The sequence below is a fragment of the Rhinopithecus roxellana genome, chromosome 6 (genome assembly GCF_007565055.1).
Source record: "Rhinopithecus roxellana isolate Shanxi Qingling chromosome 6, ASM756505v1, whole genome shotgun sequence".
NCBI lineage: Eukaryota > Metazoa > Chordata > Mammalia > Primates > Cercopithecidae > Rhinopithecus > Rhinopithecus roxellana.
The window spans coordinates 12,252,042-12,268,437 of NC_044554.1; the positions used below are offsets into that span (position 1 = coordinate 12,252,042).

Sequence of the window (16,396 nt, forward strand, 5' to 3'; positions counted from 1 at the left end):
AGAGAAGCCAAGTCTCCACAGAATACAAAGAGACACACCCTTCTGCCTCGATGGTATCTGTAGGTAGGAGGAGGGATCATGAAGGAGAAAAGATGGGGTCATAAGTGTATGGTGTGGGAGTGTTTTGGTGGCGAGTGGTGGGTGGAACCTCTTGTAGTATCCCTCAGTGGTGAGATGGACCTCCCACACAAAATTTGGTTTAGATGTTAAGACTCATGATCCCACATGTGCACAAAGATGGGATGGAAGTTTTATTGCACATGTAATGAGGTTTTCTAAGAGAACAGGGCAGGCTCCCAAGCAGATCTGAAAATGCCTTGAAAGAGCAGGGAGGGGAAATCTCCCTGCTTGGGGTTTTATAATAGTTAGAGGGTGAGGCTGGGATGTTGGTTTCCTCATGCTGGCCAAAGTTTGTATGGTTTGAATTTCCCATCAGTGCCGAAGAAGCACCGAGGTTTTTCTTTTTTATCAGCTTGCTTGGATGTGGGGCACAAAAGGCAGGGGGTGTGGCAGGGCTTGACAGCTGTCAGCTGTTAAACATCAACAATGGAGTCAGACTCCTTATTATTGAGTACTACAGAGCACTGGTGAGCCTGCACCTCAAGAGAATTAAAACCACAGGGCTGCCCATAGGACATCCACTTAATTCCTTAGAGGAAGTCGGTAACCAGTGACTGTAGAGGCCAAGACTCTACAGCATACGTGAAATTTTGGGACTTTTGTAATTTTCCATGTTTCTCATTTGTATTATTTTCTGTTTTCCGTTTGGGTTATTAGAAAAATTCACATAACAAAAAGGGCCAATAATCTTGTCATCTGGGGTCATGTGTATACATATATGCACATGTATGCATTTATGTGTGTGTGTTTGTGTGCTGGATATAGTTGATTGATAGCCATTTCCAGCTCTTTTTTTGAATGCTGGAAACCACATTTCCCTGACTCTTCTGGGTGAATTAATGAAATACACTTTGTTTTACATGTAGGAAGCAGAACTGAAACAGAAGCTACCTTCCTTCTATTGTCTGACTGTTTTTCTGTGTGTGAACAAGATCTTGGACCATTTCCAAGATCTCATGTTTTTCTGAAGTGGTGTTCTAGTGTTCAGACATTAGCTGCATAGATGTTAAGAGGCAGTTGTGGTGTGGCAGCAGTAGCTTCCTGATCCTGACTTTCCGATCCTGGGACACAGCTATGCTTGGGGGTTCATGAACTCAAAAGTTCCAGTGTTAGCCTGCTGATTGTTCACCATCCTGATTGTGGCACAGCAAGTAGCTTGCCTGGACAGTCAGTTCTGCATTGTTCTGGGAGTTATTCCTGGAGGCCCAACCTAGAGCCTGCTCCTCCAGCCATTCTACTTCACATGTAAACACCCAATTTCCTTTATTAAATTCCTTTGTGCTTAATATAACTAGACGGGTTTCTATATTTTGCTCTGAACCCTTATTATCATTGTATGCTTATGTTAGTCGAGGGGACTGGTATGGGGGCAATGAAAATGGGCGGATGATGCTCAGCTCTAAACCTTACTTTGACATAGGTGAGTATAGGGACCTCACAGGTGAGAGAACGGGGGCCTCAATGGAAAGATCAGCTGGGGCCTGAGAAGATCCTCTGGATCAGAGGGGGACTGCAAGGAAAAGGCCTTTGGGGTTCCCAGAAATCCTCCCTCTGACTCTACTGAACTTGGGGCTACAAAGAAAGTGGGTCTTAAGTGAATTTCTCGAATCAGTAGTTAAATGTGTTTAATATCTTATTTATTGTTTTGCATATGCATTGTTTTGATTCTAGATTTCTGGAAGCTGATTCTCCTAAGTAGTTTTTATACTCTTAGTGTAATCATAGCACACTTGGAAAAACCTCAATTTCTTTTTCTTTCCTTTTTTCATCCATAGATGAGAGGTATCTTGAGTATGGTCTCCACTGAAACTCATACACCTATACCTAAATTTAGTAGAAAAAGAAAGAAACTTGCCTAGGGCAAGCATGGTGACAATTTCCAAGATGATTCAAGTAACACTGAGGACTTAATGTCTCATACAGTGCTGGCAGGGGAAGTAATTCTTTCATTCAGTTCAACAAGTACTTGTGAGGTGTATTAAGCTTCGTCATTTCCTGGGCCTCCACCACCTCTCCCTCTTCTCCACCTTAGCCACTCACTTTCATGACACACCTTGGAACTTGTCATCACCTGGAACTGTACCACCTCTGCAGTCTTTACCTCTGACGTGCCATTATCTGATTATAACCTCCTTCTTGGCAGATAGATTTGCCTTCTATTTCAGCGATGAAGTGGAGGTTTCTAGTTGGGAATTTCCTCAACTTTTTGACTTCAGCCAATGACCTTATTTAAACCCATAACCTGACACCCATAACTACTTGTTTTACTCAGTCTTAAATTAATAATTTAAAATTATTTTAATAAGATATAATTCAGATAACGTACAATTTCCATATTTAAAGTGTACAATTCAATGGTTTTCAGTATTTTCACAGAGTTGTGCAACCATCACCACAATAAATTTTAAATCATTTTCATCACCACAAAGAGAAATCCCTTGGCCATCGGTCCTCATTCCCCCATTGCTCCTAGCTCTAGAAAACCACAAACCTACTTTCTTTCTCTGTGAATTTGCATATTCTGGACATTAAATATGATGGAATAATACAATATGTTATGCTTTGTGACTGTCTTTTTTCACTTAACATTTTCAAGGTTCATCCACACTGTAGCATGTATCAATTCTTCATTCCTTTTTGTGGTTGAATAATATTCAAGCGTATGCTTATACCACATTTTATTTATGCATTCATTAGTTGATGGACATTTGAGTTATATCTACCTTTTGCCTATTACTAAGAACGCTACTATGAATATTCACACACAAGGTTTTTTGTGGACATATGTTTTCATTTCTCTTAGGTATATACCTAGGAGGGGAATTGCTAAGCTATATGGTAACCCTATATTTAATTGTTTGAAAAATTGCCAGACTGTTTTCCAAAAGATGTACTATGTTACATTTCCATTAGGAGTGCATAAGATTTCCAATTTCTTTACATTTTTGCTAACTTGTTATTATCTAACTTTTTGATTAGAGCAATCATAATCTGCATGAAATAGCAGCCCATTGTAGGTTTGACTTGCATCCCCGAGGCTAATGAAGTTGATCATTTTTTTCATGTGCATATTGGCTATTTATATATCTTTCTTGGAAAAATATCTATTCAGGTTCTTTGCTTTTTTGAAAATTACGTTATTCGTCTTTTTTATTGTTGAGTTGTAAGGATTCTTTATATATTCCAGACACAAGTCCTTCATCAGATATATGATTTGCAGAAATTTTCTCCCATTCTATGGGTTGCCTTTTTAATTTCTTAATTGTGTGTTTTGAAGCACAAAAGGTTTTTTGTTAATTCTATGATATCCAATTTACCTATTTTGTTGTTGTTGTTGTTGCTGCTTATATGTTTGGTGTTGTAGCTAAGAAATCATTGCCTACTACAAGGTCATGAAGATTTACCTCTGTTTTTCTAAGAAATTTATAGTTTTAGCTTTTACACTTAGTTATTGGATCCTATTTGAGTTCATTTTTGTACAGATGTGAGGTAGGATCTAACTTCTTTTTTTTCAGATCGTGTCAGCACCATTTATGGAAAAGACTTTGTTAGATTTGTTAGATTTGTTAGATTGATTTCCCTTGTTAGAAATCAATTCAATGGAAAAAAATTTCCCTTGTTGGAAATCAATTCACTATAAGTGTGAGGGTTTACTTATAGACTTTCAATTTCTTTCTGTTAATCTGTATGTCTTACCTTATGCCAATACCACACTGTCTTGATTACTGTAGATATTGTAATAAGTTTTGAAATGGGGAAGTGTGAATCCTCCAACTTTGTTGTTTGTTTTCAAGATTGTTTTAGCTCTTCTGTGTCTTTTGCATTTTCATATAAATTTTAGGATCAGATTATTGATCCAGAATTTTGATGGGAATTGTGTTGAATTTGTAAATCATTTTGGGGAGAATTGACATCTTAACAATATTAAATTTTCCAATCCATGAACCTGAGATGACTTTCCATTTACTCAGGTGTTCTTTAATTTCTTTCAGCAATGTTTTATATTTTTCAGAGTATAATTTTTGCACTTCTTTTGTTAAATTCATTCCTAATTATTTTATTCTTTTTGATGCTATTGCAAACAGAATTTGTTTTCTTAATTTCATTTGCAGTGTATTCATCGCAAGTGTATAGAAACACAGTTGATTTTTGTATATTGATCTTTTCATCCCTTTTCACCCTCACCTTTGATGTAAATTGATCTTTTATCCTGCAACTTTGCTGAACTCGTTTATTAGTTCTAATTGTGTTTTTAGTGGATTCCTTAACATTTTCTATGTACAAGATTATGTCATTTGCAAATAGAGACAGTTTAACCTATTCACCTTTCAAAGCAAAAAAGAATTAAAATGCACTTATTATGTCTCAGGCACTATGCTCTGTTCTTTATTTACATTAACTCTGATCTTAGAGTAGCAGGGAAATTCAGAAGCTCTCCTGGCCCCCAACAGTTTCCCCCACAACGAGTTTAATTGAAACATGCGTAGAGCTGACTCCATTTCATCTGAATGACAAAGAGATCAACCAATGAAGACTGACACAATTTTTTCTGTGGTGTAGTTTGGCTCAAACAAGACAGAAAATGTGTCTATTGTTCCAGAAAGGAGAAAGGCAACACCATGCTGATAGGAGAATGACTGTTTTCTCAGCACAACATTAGACCTTGTCTGGCTCATCTTGGTAGGGAGTATTTCTGTCATAGGCACTGGATAAGTCACAGTTCTCTCTAGTGGAAACTCCAAACTGGGCTTAGAGCTCTTGTGTTCACTCTTGCTCACAGTTTGAACCCAACCTCTTCTATTCTGCACCTTCAGAGGCCAGTGGTGATTGACAGAGGAGAGGCTTGATAAGCATCTGACTGCTTAGTTGTGAGGCTTTGTGTGTAATAGCAAACATGGGATGCCTCTAGGGGTGGCACAGCCTCCTACAGGAGAACATGGGTTTTTCAGAAGGAGGTGAGTTGAGTCATCAAACGGAGATCCTTTTTTTTTTTTTTTTTAACGCACACTTTTTTTTTTTATTATATTAAAATCAGGCAATGGTCTGACAATAAAAAGGCTGCTTATGGAATACTGTTATGTTAAACTTCACTTACAGGATGTTAAATCCTTAGAACTAAGGTTTTCCCTCCGGAAGAAGATTAATGGAAACATCAATTGCTTTTCAGACTTGATAGTTGTTGCTTCAAAAGGTGGTTTTACACAAATACTAAATTAAAAAAAAAAAAAACCTTTAGTACACAATGAATTGCTTTTATTTCGGTATGCATCCATATTTCAGCATTTAGTGGTCCTGAACAGCAAGTGGAAAGATGCAGCAATTTGCTAGGAGGTCAAGCCCACCAATTTCGGGGATCTGCTGTGCACACCGGGTTCTTTCTTAATCCCTGCTGAGGATCTTGGGAAGCAGCAGCAGCACCAAAACCAAGGCATGCACCGGATTCAAGGTTCTTTTTGTTCCAGTTGTCAGATTCCAAACTAGACCCCAATGGATTGCAAGGATGACCAAATGAAAGCCCTGTTTAAAACTTCTTCAATTTTTAAAAGCAAAACAATTATAGGAAAGTAAAGCAATTCAGAGGGATCATGTGTGCTTACAAGTGTCTTCATGTGGTCTTTCTCCAAGTTCAACCACCAAGGACTCCAAGAGCTGGCAGGTCTGAGTAACCCTGGTGACTATTCTTTTCACCTTATCAAAACCTGAGCTAAAAACAATGCATCAGCTGATGACAGCAGAGGGTGGCAGGGCTGAGGACCCATTATTCATTTCCCAGGCTGGTGGACAGTGAGTGAGTACGGTTCCAAAACTAAACAAGGGAGGTCAGAGACTCTTTCCAACCTTACCTGATGGCTTCTGGCCAAAGCAAGGAAGTGTCATGGAAGGTGTTGAGTGGTGATGGTGCAAAAAGGAACTTGAGGAGGAGGGAGAAAAAGCAGCACCCCTCGATAAAGGTGGGGGAGAGAAGATACGGGGAAAGCCCTGAATTCCTCACCGAAGGCCAATCTCAGAGGGGAGCAGAGGGGTTACAATCTATGCTTCGGCCAAGGGTAGGAGTGGAGGAGCACGGGAATAGGATGATGGCTTGGAAGGGGCATCATTTAAGACTTAAAGAAACCAGGGGTGCAGGCGAAGCACCCCACACACCTAGCAGTAGTCCTACAGGCTGCGACCTGAAACCTTCACATCTACTCTAACAAGCCCCCCAGGCTAGAGGGCTGTTGTTGCAGGGAGGGTGGGAGGCGGGAGGGTAAGGGGAGAAGGCAGAGACCCCAGGCCGTGGAATCAGCAGCAAGGTGATTGTGTGATGTGTCTTTTCACAGTTGAGTTAGATGTGCCCCACCAGTTATGATGGGAATCAATTTAAATAGACTTTCTTGATCCCAGAAGTTCAACTACGTGGACAGTGGTTACACTTGACAGGATGATTTGTTATAGCACAACTTATATATTTCAAATGGACAAAAAATTAGTATCATTTACAGTATCTTAAGATAAATTTCCTTTGAATGGGAGCTTCCTTTCCAGTACTTTGAGGTCTACAAGACGTATCTAGAAAATTTACTAGTGTGGAAAATGAAGACTGCTTAAATCGAATGGGGGGGAAGGGGAAGGGCCTGTGGTTTTTCTTTTTGATTAATTGCTGTAACACTGTCCTTCGGGCGGCTGAGGGAGTTTCATATTTTCTTTAGACATCATTAGGCGCCAAAACTCTTGCAGGACAACTTTGATGCTATATGAATTCTGCCATTTTGCTAGCACTGATATGGCTCTTGGGTCCGCCACTCCATTAGAACTATTTACTCCATTCATATTAATTTTTGTTACAAATCTTACAAAGGGGGGTGCTTCTGGGTATTTAGGCCCACATTCTATTTTAAGGCTGTATATTCGGTTTTCATAAATTGTTCTTGGAGGCCCAATTATCATCCCTGTCCATCTTGTAAGTGTCATGTCTTCGTCATCTTCTAGACCCCAGCTAACTGTGCCATCTCCTACTCCTTTCTGGCCTTCTTCGAGTTCTTCCAACAGTCGGAAATTGTGAGGGACTTTTACTCCCGAGCCCGTGGTGGCTGCCATCTTGCGTCGCTGTTGCTTGAAGCCAAATGGAGAGTCTTAAAGGGGAGACTGGGTACTGGGAGATCTGAAATCAAACTGGGGCAGAGAAGTCAGCAGAGAGGAGGCAGCTTCCTTATAAAAGCTAGTCTCGGCTGGGCACAGTGGCTCATGCCTGTAATCCCAACACTGGGGGAGTCCAAGGCAGACAGATCATGAGGTCAGGAGATTGAGACCATCCCAGCTAACATGGTGAAACCCTGTCTCTACTAAAAATATAAAAAATTAGCCAGCTACTCGGGAGGCTGAGGCAGGAAAATCGCTTGAACACAGGAGGCGGAGGTTGCATTGAGCTGAGGTCGTGCCACTGTACTCTAGCCTGGGCGACAGAGTGAGACACCATCTAAAAAAAATAAAAATAAAAAAAAAAATTAAAAAAAAAAAGCTACTCTAGAAGGCTTCTCTGGGGAGGTAAAAGGAAACAGCCATGTTCACCATGAATTTATTCTTTATTTGCACCACAGTGTTGTTGTAGATGGGATTGTCTGGAAGTTGATACCGAGATAGAGTTTAGGATGTCAAATATTTCTTAGAGATCAGCATCTGTAAAAGGAAGGGAAGAGAAGCAGGATGAGGGTAAAGGTGAATTCAGTCCAAAAAAGCCTCAGCAAACCTGAATGGAAGCTCCAGAACAAATATTTCACAACAGAGTTGTCTCACATCTGACTAAAACGGGCAGAATTGTATATCCTGGTGTCGATTAGTCACTAGATGCAGGCTGCTTGGGAATGTGTGAGGTCGGGTCTGAAAGCTCTCTGGCGTTTAGGCAAATGCTGAAAAATAAGTCAGCTGGAGACTGTTGTTTGCACTCATGGCTGCTTGGCAGGAAGTCCTTCCTTGGAGGAGAATCTGGGTATCCATATCTCTATATCTACTATAACTGTATCGTGCTTGAAGAACTGAATCTACTTATTAGTCTGAAGTGTTTGGTATGGCGAAGGCTGTTGGGTCTGGCTACTTCCCCATTCTTCCTCCTGTGAGCGTTTGTGGCAAATGAAGACCTAGTCATGTTCCCCTTCCACCATGCATGGATTTTGATGTATAAGCCATCTTGTTTGTGGGCCATGAGAGACATGATCAACCCTTAGGTTGGGAGAACCCCTCTCTTCCTCTCTATGGTTTCTGGAAGTGCTTTAACAGTCTTGAGGAATTATCACAAAGGACATATCCATTTTTCTCTTCATTCCTTTCTTGGCCCCTCCTCTTGTTTTCCTGCCAGATGGGGTCACTGTATATATATGGCCTTAACTCTTGGTTCTGGCTCTCCTGCTACTTGCCTCAAAAATGGGTAATGACTGGAACCTTTCTCATATCTTATCTGCAGTGTGGTAAGTAGACTGGGCCCAGTAGCCCCTCCAGGTCCTCTGCCTGGCTGGGAATGCACATTCAGTACAAAGGAAAGACATTTTGACCTCAAGCCCAAACTATTTTCTTCATTCCAGCTTTACCATGAATAAAGCTGATACTTTGATATCCATTGGTCACATGAGTCTGTTCTCAATTTGGAAGAAGCTGGAAGCAATGAAGTGGTGGATGACTAGGTTGTCCCAAATTCCAACACCCAGGAGATGCTTGGGGAGATCCTAGGTAGAAAAGTGAGGTTAATTCTCTTGATTTCCATTGTAGTGGTGAATGCCTGGCCATAACAGGTTGCACATAAGACAAACATACAAGGTGTGCATAAATCCATATTAACAGATGAAGAAAACTCAGGTCCTGAGAGATTACTTCACACTTAAGAGGAAGATAAACTCCTTGAAATCAGTTTATCCTTCCCAGTCACTTTTTAACCCATTTCAAGCAAGCATCCTTCATAACCACTTCACTGAAATTGCTCTTGCCAAGACCACCAAAGGATCTTGTTTTTGCTAACTCTATCAGGTACTCTTTAGATTAGCAGTCGGCAACATTTTTGGCATCAGGGACTGGTTTCCCAGAAGACAATTCTTCCATGGGAAGGGGTGGGAGGTTGGTGGGGGATGGTTTTACGATGAAACTGTTCCACCTCAGATCATCAGGCATTTGTTAGAGTCTCATAAGGTAAACACAACCCAGATCCCTCACATGCACAGTTCACAATAGGGCTCCTGCTCCTATGAGAATCTAATGCCCCTATTATCTGAAGGAAGTGGAGCTCAGGCAGTAATACAAGCAATGGGGAGCTGCTGTAAATACAGATCAAACTTTGCTTGCTCGCCAGCCACTCACCTCCTGCTATGCCTCTCAGTTCCTAACAGGTCATGGATGGACCCCTGCTTTAGAAATTATCCTGCTGTTTAAATAAACACTCACTTCTTTTTTTTTTTTTTTTTTTTGAATATTTTATTTTATTTATTTATTTATTTTTATTATTATTATACTTTAAGTTCTAGGGTACGTGTGCATAACGTGCAGGTTTGTTACATAAGTATACTTGGCCATGTTGGTGTGCTGCACCCATCAACTCGTCAGCACCCATCAACTCGTCATTTACATCAGGTATAACTCCCAATGCAATCCCTCCCTCCTCCCCCATCCCCATGATAGGCCCCAGTGTGTGATGTTCCCCTTCCCGAGTCCAAGTGATCTCATTGTTCAGTTCCCACCTATGAGTGAGAACATGTGGTGTTTGGTTTTCTGTTCTTGCGATAGTTTGCTGAGAATGATGGTTTCCACTCATCCTTTTTTATGGCTGCATAGTATTCCATGGTGTATATGTGCCACATTTTCTTAATCCAGTCTGTCACTGATGGACATTTGGGTTGATTCCAAGTCTTTGCTATTGTGAATAGTGCCGCAATAAACATACGTGTGTGTGTGTCTTTATAGCAGCATGATTTATAATCCTTTGGGTATATACCCAGTAATGGGATGGCTGGGTCATATGGTACTTCTAGTTCTAGAGCCTTGAGGAATCGCCATACTGTTTTCCATAATGGTTGAACTAGTTTACAATCCCACCAATAGTGTAAAAGTGTTCCTATTTCTCCACATCCTCTCCAGCACCTGCTGTTTCCTGACTTTATAATGATTGCCATTCTAACTGGTGTGAGATGGTATCTTATTGTGGTTTTGATTTGCATTTCTCTGATGGCCAGTGATGATGAGCATTTTTTCATGTGTCTGTTGGCTATATGAATGTCTCCTTTTGAGAAATGTCTGTTCATATCCTTTGCCCACTTTTTGATGGGGTTGTTTGTTTTTTTTCTTGTAAATTTGTTTGAGTTCTTTGTAGGTTCTGGATATTAGCTCTTTGTCAGATGAGTAGATTGCAAAAATTTTCTCCCATTCTGTAGGTTGCCTGTTCACTCTGATGGTAGTTTCTTTTGCTGTGCAGAAACTCTTTAGTTTAATTAGATCCCATTTGTCAGTTTGCAGCTTCTGACACTGACCTTTCTTCACTCCTTGCTGCTTCTGGTGCTGCTTTTTTCTTCCACTGCTGCTTTCTTCTTCCGCTGCTGCTTTCTTCTTCCGCTTTCTTTCCACTGGCTTCCATGCTGTACACTCACTGTGGTGCTCACCTCTCTGGCCATACCTTCTTTGTCTCCCTACTAACTTCTCACACTTTCAGTGTCCATGTTCCCCCCAGTGTTCTGCTTTTGGTCTTCATGGTAGGTAATAGGGTCTGGCTCACTCACCACACATTTCAGTTCGGCTTCCTTGTACTATGTAGAAGACAGAAAGCTCAACACACAAAACCAAAGCAAAACAAAGTAAGCCATTCTTCAAATGGCCCAGAGTTCTGGATATAATTTACCTTCTGACAATCAGACAGATACATTGTATGAGACTTAGATTTGCCATTAATGTGGGAGGAGAGAGTTAAGGGACAGGGTCATATTTTTGCTGGTGGAGATTTTAGTGAATGTGATGTGGTTTTGAAGCAGGTAGTGTTGGTAGTTTCTGATAAGGCAAACAGTTTGCTAATTTTACAGATCCTTGATCATTTTTAAGGCAGCAGCTCCTTCAGCTAACCAGTTCTGTTGTGTGGCTTTCAGAATTGTTTCTAGAACCTTTATAGAGTCTTTTTTATTAGCCTTTTAAAGTAAGCCATTTAATATGCTGTAACAAACCCCTTTCCTCTTACACCAGCTACAGTGGATTCTGTTCCTTGTTACTGAATACTGACAATACAGTACTGGTTAGTTTGGGGGTTTTTATGTTTTTCTTTAAAAAAAATTCAGTGGGCCATTGATGGGCAATATTACCCAGTACCACACAGGAAAGTCTTCTAATTTTGTATCTGCAGACTAGACAACTCTACTAAGCTCCAGATGTATATATCCAACTGCCTACTGGACATCTCTATCTGGTTGTCAAATAAAATGTCAAATAAAGTGTATCCAAAACTAAACAAATATTTTCCCTTAATCTTTTATTTGCTTCCCATCCAGATAGATATATGACCTAGAAATTGTATAGCTCTCCTCTACTTTGTCACCATCTTTCTCAACTTCCCATAAGTTCCAAGACCTGATGATTCTGGTTACTATATATGCCTTGTGTCCAACCCCTTCTCTCTCTCTCTCTCTCTCTCTCTCTCTCTCTCTCTCTCTCTGCTACTAGTACCTTAGTTCTTACCTGGATTATTAGTTCTTACCTGCCTTGTGTCCAACCCCTTCTCTCTCTCTCTCTCTCTCTCTCTCTGCTACTAGTACCTTAGTTCTTACCTGGATTATTAGAACAGTTTTCTCTTGTTCTTCTCCTTTTCCTCATATTCCTCCTTCTCTTCTTCTAGGTTTAAAAATATGTCTTGAAGATAATTCTATTTTTTGTTTTTACACATTAACATGCCTAAAATTGGGCTGCGTCTTATAATCAATGGTGTCTTGCACTTGCTGTCAGCCAAGAAGTTGTTCTAACGTAGTGATTATTATCTACTTGTACAAACTTGGTATTTAGGATGATATGAGTAGACCACAGCAATTTCTTGATATTTTATTCAACAATCATTAAAGGACCATTTGAGGAAGGAATATGGTCCTGATTCTTGTATAATAAACTTTTATTGACACTTTCTGGTAAAGTCAAGATTTGAGAGCGCAAAAGCTACAGAATGGGTGCCGGTAGCCTGGGAGGAAACCTCAAAGACAGTATTGGAGCACTCTTTTAATAGATACTGCACTCACTAATATTCTGGATAGAACAGGGATCAATATCAGGTGATTTTAGGCTGTGGAGTGGTGAGATGGAGTGGAGGAACAATTTTTAAAGTGAGCAAAAAAAATCTTTTCTCTCAGAAAGATTACATGTATCCACACCCAAAGTATGTATTTTTTCTTTTTTGAGCTGGAGTCTCAGTCTGTCACCCAGACTGTAGTGCAGTGGTGCAATCTAGGCTTGCTGCAACCCCAGCCTCCCAGATTCAAATGATTCTCCTGCCTCAGCCTCCTGAGTAGTTGGGATTACAGGCACTCGCCACCATGCCCGGCTAATTTTTATATTTTTCGTGGAGACAGGATTTTGCCATGTTGCTGAGGCTGGTCTTGAACTCCTGAGCTCAAGTAATATGCCCATCTCGGCCTCCCAAAGTGCTGGGATTACAGGCATGAAAGATCCTTAAGACCTAAATTTTTATCTTGAGTTAGCTGTGGCTTCTGTTTATATGTGGTAAAATTGTTTTAAAAGAATTCTCAAGTATTCTGGAAGACAGGTATCTCCAAATTGATGAACATTTTTTTCTTCGAGAAGTTTTCAATACTGATGATTTTGTTTCCTTCATCTCCAGTAGGCAGCCATGGCAACTTGTTAACTGGAGTCACATATCTGAAAAAGGATAATGAAATGGTAGTATACCTTGCACAATAAAGACAGTGGCCATTAAATATTTTTAAATGGTGCAAAAGTATTTATCACCAGTTGCCAGTAGTCATGCTCAGTAATTTCCTCCCTGGCTTTGCTCTGCCCAGATATCTTTAACAGAATGTTGTTAATGTCACAACTCATTATGAAGCTGAACATATTACAGCATAAAAAAACAAATGCTACTTTTCTAACCATGGTAAAAAGTTGTTTAATACAATTCTTTTAGACATTTGCTTATCTTCTTTCATCTTCTATCCTGTTCTGTACCCTTCCCCCATACATGACTATTAACTAAGTCACAATGAATGCTCCTATTGCCTCCTACTCAGCTGAATCAACATTTCCGGAGACCGTGACTAATAAAAGCCACAGCCCATGGTATACTTGACTTTTGAAAATCCTGATTAGCTTTAAGGGCATAATTATGTGTACCTCTACTTATAGAATGAGGAAGTTGATTTGAGCTATGTTTCTAAATTACACTAAAAACTACAAAAAAAGTTAACTTCATTAAGATTATTAACCTATTTGGCTTTTAAAAAATGTATTGACTGATTACTTAGGTATTATGAGATCATCATGGTGCAAACTAAAGCATTTGGCTAATAGGATACTTAATGGTCCTTTGCTTTGCTATTCATGGCTCAAAATAAAGGGAAATGTAGAAAAGGAAAGATCTAATCTCTGAAAAGCAATCTAACAGATACTATATCTCTGAACATAATTTTGTTGGTTAATTACCATGGAGATCAATTAATCCAAGAAAAAGGAGAGTGCTTCATAACTCCAAAAACAAATGAGTCTCTTCCAGTAGTGTCACTGTGTATTTGTCATCGAACTGTGAGTAGACTTTTAATTTCTCCCAGAAAGAGGATCCACTAAGAAAAAGCAAATTGTGCATTACTTTGGGTGCTCCCCTTTGATTGACAGCTGTGCCCATAAGGTAGACTTCCCTTGGCTTAGGGCCCATTCCTGTCCAATGAGCAGGGCAAGATCACTGTATACTAGCCACTCAGAGGAGACCATGGGCCTAGCAGAAGTGATGGGTAGCATTAAATAATTTACTTATCTTCTTCCAATCACAGCCAAGTGCTTTGAAAATGTAGCATTCAATTTTCTGTCTTCAGTTTCCCATATCTCCTTAGATTTTCAGCTCCTTGTACTCTGCTTCTGTCCCCAACACTCAACTGAACTTCTCAAAACAACTCTTACTGATGCCCTAATTGCCAAATACAGTAGACTGTTCTCCGTCCTTATGTTTCTTGAAGTTATTTAAACGGTTGGCATAGTTGACAATCCTTAGATTTATCTGGATCTTTCCCTTCTGATGCTTCCGTTACTTCTTAGCTTTTTTTCTCTTCCATTTTTTTTCAATCTATTATCATTGGCTTTTTCTCCATAGCCTTTTACCATGCTACAGGTTCTACCACATTAAAGGAAGTTCTTTCCCCTAACTTTGTAATTCTTCTTAGAGATCGCCCTATATTTTTCCAACTTCATTATTAACCCCCCAAAAGAATATAAACCATTCTCTGCACTTTGTCATTGCTCATTTACTCTAAAGCTCTCCGTAATGAGGCTTACATCCCATCAAACTAGTAAAGTGGCTTCTGCAAAGTTATTAAAGATTTTCTAACTATTTAAAATCCTCATCTTATTTAACTTCTTTTTACAGCACTTGACGATATTGATCACTTCGTTCACAAAATTCTCCTTGGTTTCCATTACATTGCTCTTTGCTCATTCTCTTCTTGCCTTTCTGGACCTTCTTTTTCAGGGTTTCCACCTGTTAAACACTGATGCTTCCCATCATCTTGGCCCTTTTCTCCCCTCACCCTCTAAGCAATCCTCGCATAAGCTCACTCTTTTTCATGACTTTACCCACCCCACACATGCTGATGACCTGTATGTATGCTACAGAAGTTGGTGTCTTGTACTTTTGCTTCTGCTGTACAGTGTTGCTTTTGACTGCGGGTCTTCTGCCAGCTTTGGAGTACTTCTCTGGGAGAGATATAGAGATGTCTCTTATAGCAGCCCTCTTTGTCAGTGCAGAATTTGCCCCAGGCAAGCCTTTTTTTCTGCTCTCAAAGACCAAGACACTATGTTTATCTCCTCTCTCAACTCCCAGGGCCCCTTTGGAAATATGATTCTGGTGGTCCTATGAATTAAGCTTTGAAAACAAAATCCTTTAACTGTTTTCTAAGGTAAACAAATATCAGACCTCCAGGACACACTGCTTGGTTTCTGGATGTTCTACCACTACTTCAAATATAACACGTCTGCCAGGCCCCAGTGCTGGGTGCCATCTTGTGCTCCTCATCCTCCTCGTCTCCTGTGTTCAGCCAAACCTGTTGATTCTGTTGTCTAAAGGTCCTTAAAAACCACTCTCTCAGCATGTTCTTGGTGGCATTACCTCTATTTGAGCCCTACTTACCTCCTTCCCTTGCTGTCTCCTCCAGTATTCCTTCCTCCAATTTGTTTTCCATACTGTTTTTAAAGGGATCATTTAGCTATAGATCTGGTTACATTTATGTCTTACTTATAAAATATTTTTATGGCTAGCTTTCCAGTGATTTTATGAGATGCTCAACCTTCTCAGTGTTGGGCAAGGCTTTTGAGACTCCTCCTTGTGTTCTCTCTTGATTTGTCTCTTGCTATCCTGTGTACCTACCATACATATTTTCTCTAGTTTGTGTGTCTACTTGTACATGTTGGTCTCTCTGTCTATAATGGCTCTTCATCCATCTACCCTTTCCTACCTATTGCCTTCACCAACATCTACTCATCAGGGAAATGCAAATTAAAACACAATGAGATATCATGACCTATCTATCAGAATGGCTAAAATTACAAAGACATACAATAGCAAGTGTTGGCCAGGATGTGGAATAGCTAGAACTCTCATACATTGCAGGTAAGTTAATATATTGGCTCAAATACTTTGGAAAGCTGTTATCTATGAAAGTTAAACACATTTAAAACCACTTAACAATCATCAGCTCCTGTTAGAAGTAGTGGGCTCCAAATCCGTGTTCTCATAGCATTTTACCATGGCAATATCACACTTGCTTATTTTCTTATTTGTTTTTCTCACTAGACTGTGGCATCTTTCAGAAGCAAGAGCTGTTTTTTGTTTTTTTGTTTTTTTCTTTTTTTAAATTATACTTTAAGTTCTAGAGTACATGTGAACAACGTGCAGGTTTGTTACATATGTATACATGTGCCATGTTGGTGTACTGCACCCATTAACTCGTCCTTTACATTAGGTCTTTCTCCTAATGCTATCCTTCCCCACTCCCCCCACCACACGACAGACCCCAGTGTGTGATGTTCCCCACATTGTGTCCAAGTGTTCTCATTGTTCAATTCCCACCTATGA

The 16,396-nt window shown here is 39.9% G+C and overlaps 1 pseudogene across 1 annotated transcript; it reads right to left on the reverse strand.

Moving 5' to 3' along the window:
• Positions 1 to 5,351: 5,351 nt before the first annotated feature.
• Positions 5,352 to 7,215, reverse strand: LOC104677401 (annotated as a pseudogene). Its single transcript, XR_004058093.1, has one exon. The product of XR_004058093.1 is annotated as a ubiquitin-conjugating enzyme E2 variant 1 pseudogene (transcript).
• Positions 7,216 to 16,396: the final 9,181 nt, after the last annotated feature.